The sequence below is a fragment of the Harmonia axyridis genome, chromosome X, assembly GCF_914767665.1.
Source record: "Harmonia axyridis chromosome X, icHarAxyr1.1, whole genome shotgun sequence".
In the NCBI taxonomy this organism is placed as follows: Eukaryota; Metazoa; Arthropoda; class Insecta; order Coleoptera; family Coccinellidae; genus Harmonia; species Harmonia axyridis.
Genome location: NC_059508.1, coordinates 34,828,209 through 34,835,708, shown reverse-complemented (window position 1 = coordinate 34,835,708; position 7,500 = coordinate 34,828,209). Strand labels below are relative to the sequence as shown.

The 7,500-nt window shown below is 42.4% G+C and overlaps 1 non-coding gene across 1 annotated transcript; it reads right to left on the bottom strand.

Annotated features, from left to right (window-relative positions):
• Positions 1 to 3,930: 3,930 nt before the first annotated feature.
• Positions 3,931 to 4,049, bottom strand: LOC123688292. The gene has a single exon (XR_006749820.1). It is a non-coding gene; the product is annotated as a 5S ribosomal RNA (ribosomal RNA).
• Between the last annotated feature and the right edge of the window lie 3,451 nt (positions 4,050 to 7,500).

Here is a 7,500-nt window from a genome sequence, read left to right as displayed (position 1 = left end):
AGTGGGCCTACCCAAGATGCACACGATAATTTTAGCTTAAACCATGCCGAAAAGTCGACTTCACGTCGTGCATCGGTACAAAATTATTCAAGGGGCAAAATAAATTCACGAGAGTAGGTCCGATTACCGCTGGATCAGACGACGATCGTAACTTGTTGGATACAAATGTATCCGATGTATGTACGTCGTCCCTCTCTGATCTACGGTACGTGGACCGACCCAAGATGCACACGATAATTTTAGCTGACTTCATGCCGAAAAGTCGGTTCACGTCATGCATCGGTATCTCAAATCGCGCCGTAAAGTCGTTCACGTCATGCATCGGTATCTTAAATCGAGCCGAAAAGTCGGCTCACGTCATGCATCGGCGTCTTTTTTTTGTGCCACCGATGCATGACGTGAACGACTTTACGGCGCGATTTAAGATACCGATGCATGACGTGAACGACTTTTCGGCGCGATTTAAGATACCGATGCATGACGTGAACGACTTTACGGCGCGATTTGAGATACCGATGCATGACGTGAACCGACTTTACGGCGCGATTTAAAGCTATACCGATGCATGACGTAAACAAGATCACACCGATGCAGCACGTTAACATTAAAGCCCGCCTAATCCGATCGATGGAGGCCGTCTCGAGTGTCCAACTTGCTCACAAGAGCCGAGAAACAAACCGATGCATCACGTAGACAAGATCGTACCGAATGTTAACACAATCCAGAAGGAAATAATCTTAGATGAATATCGATTCTGATTATTGATTTTTCTTTCGCGATATTGATAGAAGACATCTGAATGAATTTCGAATTAATTCCGAAATCAAAAAAATATTTTCAATAAATTTTTTTTTCTAGAGTACCTCGGTCTTTTCTATTTTTTTTCCAAGTTTCGTACGTCAATCAACATACATCCCAGAAAAAATCATCTCTCTAACTATCCTGGTTCAAAAGTTGTATCGGAACATTTTCACGTCGAAAATATATCTCCAAGTCCAGACCGATGCACCACGTAATCTCGGGCAGACCGATGCACAACGTAAATGACGATCGGGACCGGGGCGATCGGTCGTATCTGACACCGCCGGCTCGGTTCTAACATCGTCAATGAGTCGGGGTTGAAAAAAAGGACGTGAACATTATTCCTTATAAAAATCAAACCCGATCATGGATTTTGATTCTGATTGTTGATTATCGCTATTAGAACATATAAGGAGGCAACCAAATCAAATTTGAGAAAATTCCACGATCAGAAAATTTTTTTCGAAAAAAAAAAAAAATCGTAATCACCTCGGTCATGGCGAGTTATTTTCCGTATTTCATTCCACAATCAACGTATAACATAGAAGAAATCATCTCTCTAACTATCCTGGTTCAAAAGTTGTATCGGAACATTTCACGTCGTAATATCTCGCCAAGTCCAGACCTCGGCGATAGGTAGTATCTGACACCGTCCGCTCGGGACTGACATCGACTTGGACTCGGGCTGATGATGGGGAGGCGTTTAAGGACGTGAACATTTTTCCTTATAAAAATTAAAGTCGACAATGAATATTGATTCTGATTACCGATTTACGTTTTAAAAACACATTAGAAGGCAACCAAATCGAATTTGAGGAAATTCCACGATCAGAAAAATTTTTTCGAAAAAAAAAAAAATCCGAAAAATATTTTTCGATTCTGATTACTGATTTACTCTTTTAGAACACATTAGGAGGCAACCAAATCAAATTTGAGAAAATTCCAAAATCAGAAAATTTTTTTCGAAAAAAAAAAAAATTCGAGGACACCTCGGTCATGGCAAGTTATTTCCCACAATCCATTCCCCAATCAACGTACATCCCAGAAAAAATCATCTCTCTAACTATCCTGGTTCAAAAGTTGTATCGGAACATTTTCACGTCGAAAATATATCGCTAAGTCCAGACCGATGCACAACGTAAACTAGGGCTGAACCGATGCACCACGTAAACTCGATCTTACCGATGCACCACGTAATCTCAATCTTACCGATGCACCACGTGAACTGGATCTTACCGATGCAGAACGTAAAGTAGATCTTACCGATGCACCACGTAATCTCGATCTTACCGATGCACCACGTAATCTCCATCTTACCGATGCACCACGTGAACTGGATCTTACCGATGCAGAACGTGAATTGGATCTTACCGATGCACCACGTAAACTCGATCTTACCGATGCAGAACGTGAATTGGATCTTACCGATGCACCACGTAAACTCGATCATACCGATGCACCACGTAATCTCGGGCAGACCGATGCACAACGTGAATGACGATCGGGACCGGGGCGATCGGTCGTATCTGACACCGCCGGCTCGGTTCTAACATCGTCAATGAGTCGGGGTTGAAAAAAAGGACGTGAACATTATTCCTTATAAAAATCAAACCCGATCATGGATTTTGATTCTGATTGTTGATTATCGCTATTAGAACATATAAGGAGGCAACCAAATCAAATTTGAGAAAATTCCACGATCAGAAAATTTTTTTCGAAAAAAAAAAAAAATCGTAATCACCTCGGTCATGGCGAGTTATTTTCCGTATTTCATTCCACAATCAACGTATAACATAGAAGAAATCATCTCTCTAACTATCCTGGTTCAAAAGTTGTATCGGAACATTTCACGTCGTAATATCTCGCCAAGTCCAGACCTCGGCGATAGGTAGTATCTGACACCGTCCGCTCGGGACTGACATCGACTTGGACTCGGGCTGATGATGGGGAGGCGTTTAAGGACGTGAACATTTTTCCTTATAAAAATTAAAGTCGACAATGAATATTGATTCTGATTACCGATTTACGTTTTAAAAACACATTAGAAGGCAACCAAATCGAATTTGAGGAAATTCCACGATCAGAAAAATTTTTTCGAAAAAAAAAAAAATCCGAAAAATATTTTTCGATTCTGATTACTGATTTACTCTTTTAGAACACATTAGGAGGCAACCAAATCAAATTTGAGAAAATTCCAAAATCAGAAAATTTTTTTCGAAAAAAAAAAAAATTCGAGGACACCTCGGTCATGGCAAGTTATTTCCCACAATCCATTCCCCAATCAACGTACATCCCAGAAAAAATCATCTCTCTAACTATCCTGGTTCAAAAGTTGTATCGGAACATTTTCACGTCGAAAATATATCGCTAAGTCCAGACCGATGCACAACGTAAACTAGGGCTGAACCGATGCACCACGTAAACTCGATCTTACCGATGCACCACGTAATCTCAATCTTACCGATGCACCACGTGAACTGGATCTTACCGATGCAGAACGTAAAGTAGATCTTACCGATGCACCACGTAATCTCGATCTTACCGATGCACCACGTAATCTCCATCTTACCGATGCACCACGTGAACTGGATCTTACCGATGCAGAACGTAAAGTAGATCTTACCGATGCACCACGTAAACTCGATCTTACCGATGCACCACGTAATCTCGATCTTACCGATGCACCACGTGAACTGGATCTTACCGATGCAGAACGTGAATTCGATCTTACCGATGCACCACGTAATCTCGATCTTACCGATGCACCACGTGAACTGGATCTTACCGATGCAGAACGTGAATTGGATCTTACCGATGCAGAACGTGAATTCGATCTTACCGATGCACCACGTAATCTCGATCTTACCGATGCACCACGTAATCTCGATCTTACCGATGCACCACGTGAACTGGATCTTACCGATGCAGAACGTGAATTGGATCTTACCGATGCAGAACGTGAATTCGATCTTACCGATGCACCACGTAATCTCAATCTTACCGATGCATCACGTAATCTCGATCTTACCGATGCAGAACGTAAACTCGATCTTACCGATGCAGAACGTAAACTCGATCATACCGATGCACCACGTTATCTCGGCAGACCGATGCAGAACGTAAAAAAAAAGCTTACAGCACGCGGTGTTCCCAAGCGGTCACCCATCCAAGTACTAACCGCGCCCGACGCTGCTTGGCTTCAGTGTTCTGACGAGAACTGGCAATTTCAGCGTGGTATGGCCGTAAACAACAAATATTGCGATATCTTCTATGATATCTCACTTTTGGGAGCGGAAAGGACGTGAACGTTTTTCCTTATAAAAAATGAAATAACTTTTGGATATTAATTCTGATTGTTGATTTAAGCTTTAAGAACACATTAGGACATATCTCAATGAAATTTGAGGGATTTCCGAAATCGAAAAATATTTTTCGAAAAAAAAAAAAAATCCCAGAAGACCTCGGTCATCTCAAGTTTATTTCCATATTCTATTACACAATCAACGTACATCACAAAAGGAACCATCTCTCTAACTATCACAGTTAAATTTTTGTATCGGAACATTTCACGTCGGAATATCTCGCTAAGTCCAGACCGGGGAGATCGGTCGCATCTGACACCGTCCGCTCCGGTCTAACATCGTCTTGGAATCGGGGTAACGATGGAGAGGCGTTTAAGGACGTGAACATTTTTCCTTATAAAAATTAAAGTCGACAATGAATATTGATTCTGATTACTGATTTACTCTTTTAGAACACATTAGAAGGCAACGCAATCAGATTTGAGGAAATTTCAAGATCAGAAAATTTTTTTCGAAAAAAAAAAAAATTCAAGATTACCTGGGTCATGGCAAGTTATTTCCCACAATCCATTCCACAATCAACGTACAACATAGAAGAAATCATCTCTCTAACTATCCTGGTTCAAAAGTTGTATCGGAACATTTCACGTCGAAATACCTCGCCAAGTCCAGACCGGGGCGATAGGTAGTATCTGACACCGTCCGCTCGGGACTGACATCGACTTGGACTCGGGCTGATGATGGGGAGGCGTTTAAGGACGTGAACATTTTTCCTTATAAAAATTAAAGTCGACAATGAATATTGATTCTGATTACTGATTTACGCTTTAAAAACACATTAGAAGGCAACCAAATCAAATTTGAGGAAATTCCAAAATCAGAAAAATTTTTTCGAAAAAAAAAAAAATCCGAAAAATATTTTTCGATTCTGATTACTGATTTACTCTTTTAGAACACATTAGGAGGCAACCAAATCAAATTTGAGAGAATTCCAAAATCAGAAAATTTTTTTCGAAAAAAAAAAAAATTCGAGGACACCTCGGTCATGGCAAGTTATTTCCCACAATCCATTCCCCAATCAACGTACATCCCAGAAAAAATCATCTCTCTAACTATCCTGGTTCAAAAGTTGTATCGGAACATTTTCACGTCGAAAATATATCGCTAAGTCCAGACCGATGCACAACGTAAACTAGGGCTGAACCGATGCACCACGTAAACTCGATCTTACCGATGCACCACGTAATCTCGATCTTACCGATGCACAACGTAAACTAGATCACACCGATGCAGAACGTAAACTCGATCTTACCGATGCACCACGTAAACTAGGGCAGACCGATGCAGCACGTAAACTCGATCATACCGATGCACCACGTAAACTCAGGCAGACCGATGCAGAACGTGAACTCGATCTTACCGATGCACCACGTAATCTCGATCTTACCGATGCACCACGTAAACTCGGGCAGACCGATGCAGAACGTGAACTCGATCTTACCGATGCACCACGTAAACTAGGGCTGACCGATGCATCACGTAAACGACGATCGAGAGGCGCGAAAGGACGTGAACGTTTTTCATTATAAAAATTGAAATAAATGATAAATAATGATTCTGATTGTTGATTATCGTTTTTAATATGCATTAGGAGGCAACCAAATGAAATTTGAGGAAATTCCGATAACAGAAAATTTTTTCGAAAAAAAAAAAAAATTCATGAAATCCTCGGTCATCGCAAAATATTTACCATATTCTGTTCGATAATCAACGTATATTTAAGAAGGAATCATATCTGTATCTATCTTGGTTCAAATTTTGTATCGGAACATTTTGACCAAAGTCCGAGCTTCGGCCGAAACAGACACCGCTGACCTGGCCTATCGATCGACCGAGAGTCGGGGATAGAGCGTAAGTGTTGTCTGGAGGGGAACCCTGTGCTCTCCTGACATATATAGGGAAGGTGGTCGCGTTGGGCGATGCAGAACGTTTGGATCGGGAATTATATTTTTGGTTCAGCTATTGGAATATGGTTTATTGTTGGTATATATTGGCGAAATAACGTTCTTACTGACTGGGGATATTCATAAAAATGAGTCCGGAGATTTTCAGATCGAAGTCCGAGTGATCCGACTTGGAAGGCGTGTTGGGTGGGTCGAGATGGCTTAGATCGATCAGACGAGGCGGGCTAAGTGTTGACGTCATGCATCGGTCCATTTTCAGATTGAGTCCGAGTAATCCGACTTTGAAAGAGTGTTGGGTGCGTCGAGACTGTTTAGATAGATCGGACGAGGCGGACTAGGTGTTAACGACATGCATCGGTATATTTTCTGATCGGAGTCCGAAGAAATCGGCCCTAGTAGGCGCAGCGGACGGTCGAGACGGCCTCGGTGGGTCGGATCGATCGGGAAAAGTTTGCTAAATCGTGTCTGGAGGGGAACCTTGGGTTCTCCTGACATATATAGGGGATAAGGTTTGGGTGAACGATTCTTCACGTAAAAGTTGAGTAATTTATTTTTCGATAAGCTTTTGGATATTGATGAGAAGTATATGTATATCTTCGATTAAAAGAATTCTTACCGTCTCGATGTATATTATATTAGATATATAAGAAATAGTTAACGTGATGCATCGGCCGATTTCCGGATCGGAGTTCGAGAGATGCGACTTTCGATGCGCGATGGGTGGTTCGAGACGGCCTAGATCGATCAGACGAGGCGGGCTAAGTGTTGACGTCATGCATCGGTCCATTTTCAGATTGAGTCCGAGTAATCCGACTTTGAAAGAGTGTTGGGTGCGTCGAGACTGTTTAGATAGATCGGACGAGGCGGACTAGGTGTTAACGACATGCATCGGTATATTTTCTGATCGGAGTCCGAAGAAATCAGCTCTAGTAGGCGCGGCGAACGGTCGAAACGGCCTCGATCGATCGGACGAGGCGGACTAGGTGTTAACGACATGCATCGGCGGATTTTCTGATCGGAGTCCGAAGAAATCAGCTCTAGTAGGCGCGGCGAACGGTCGAAACGGCCTCGGTGGGTCGGATCGATCGGGAAAAGTTTGCTAAATCGTGTCTGGAGGGGAATCCGGGGTTCTCCTGACATATATAGAAGGGGTGGAGAATGGGTCCTGTCCTAGACTGTTTGGAGTTCTTTTTAGGATGATATTCAGTTGGTAAGTGGTAGACCCGAATCCGACCTCGGCGTTTGGGTACTGGCAAGGTGTGTTGGTTTCGGCTTTCGCATCTTGGGTCGCTTTCGTCAACCTCATGCAGCGAGGTCGCGGTCCGCTTCGTCTCTTTGTAGTCGAATGGCCTTTAAGCGACCAACCTTAAAATCGTGATCCTCTGCCCGTTGCGGGTTATGTTCACAAAAAATTTGCAACCACTCAATTCGTT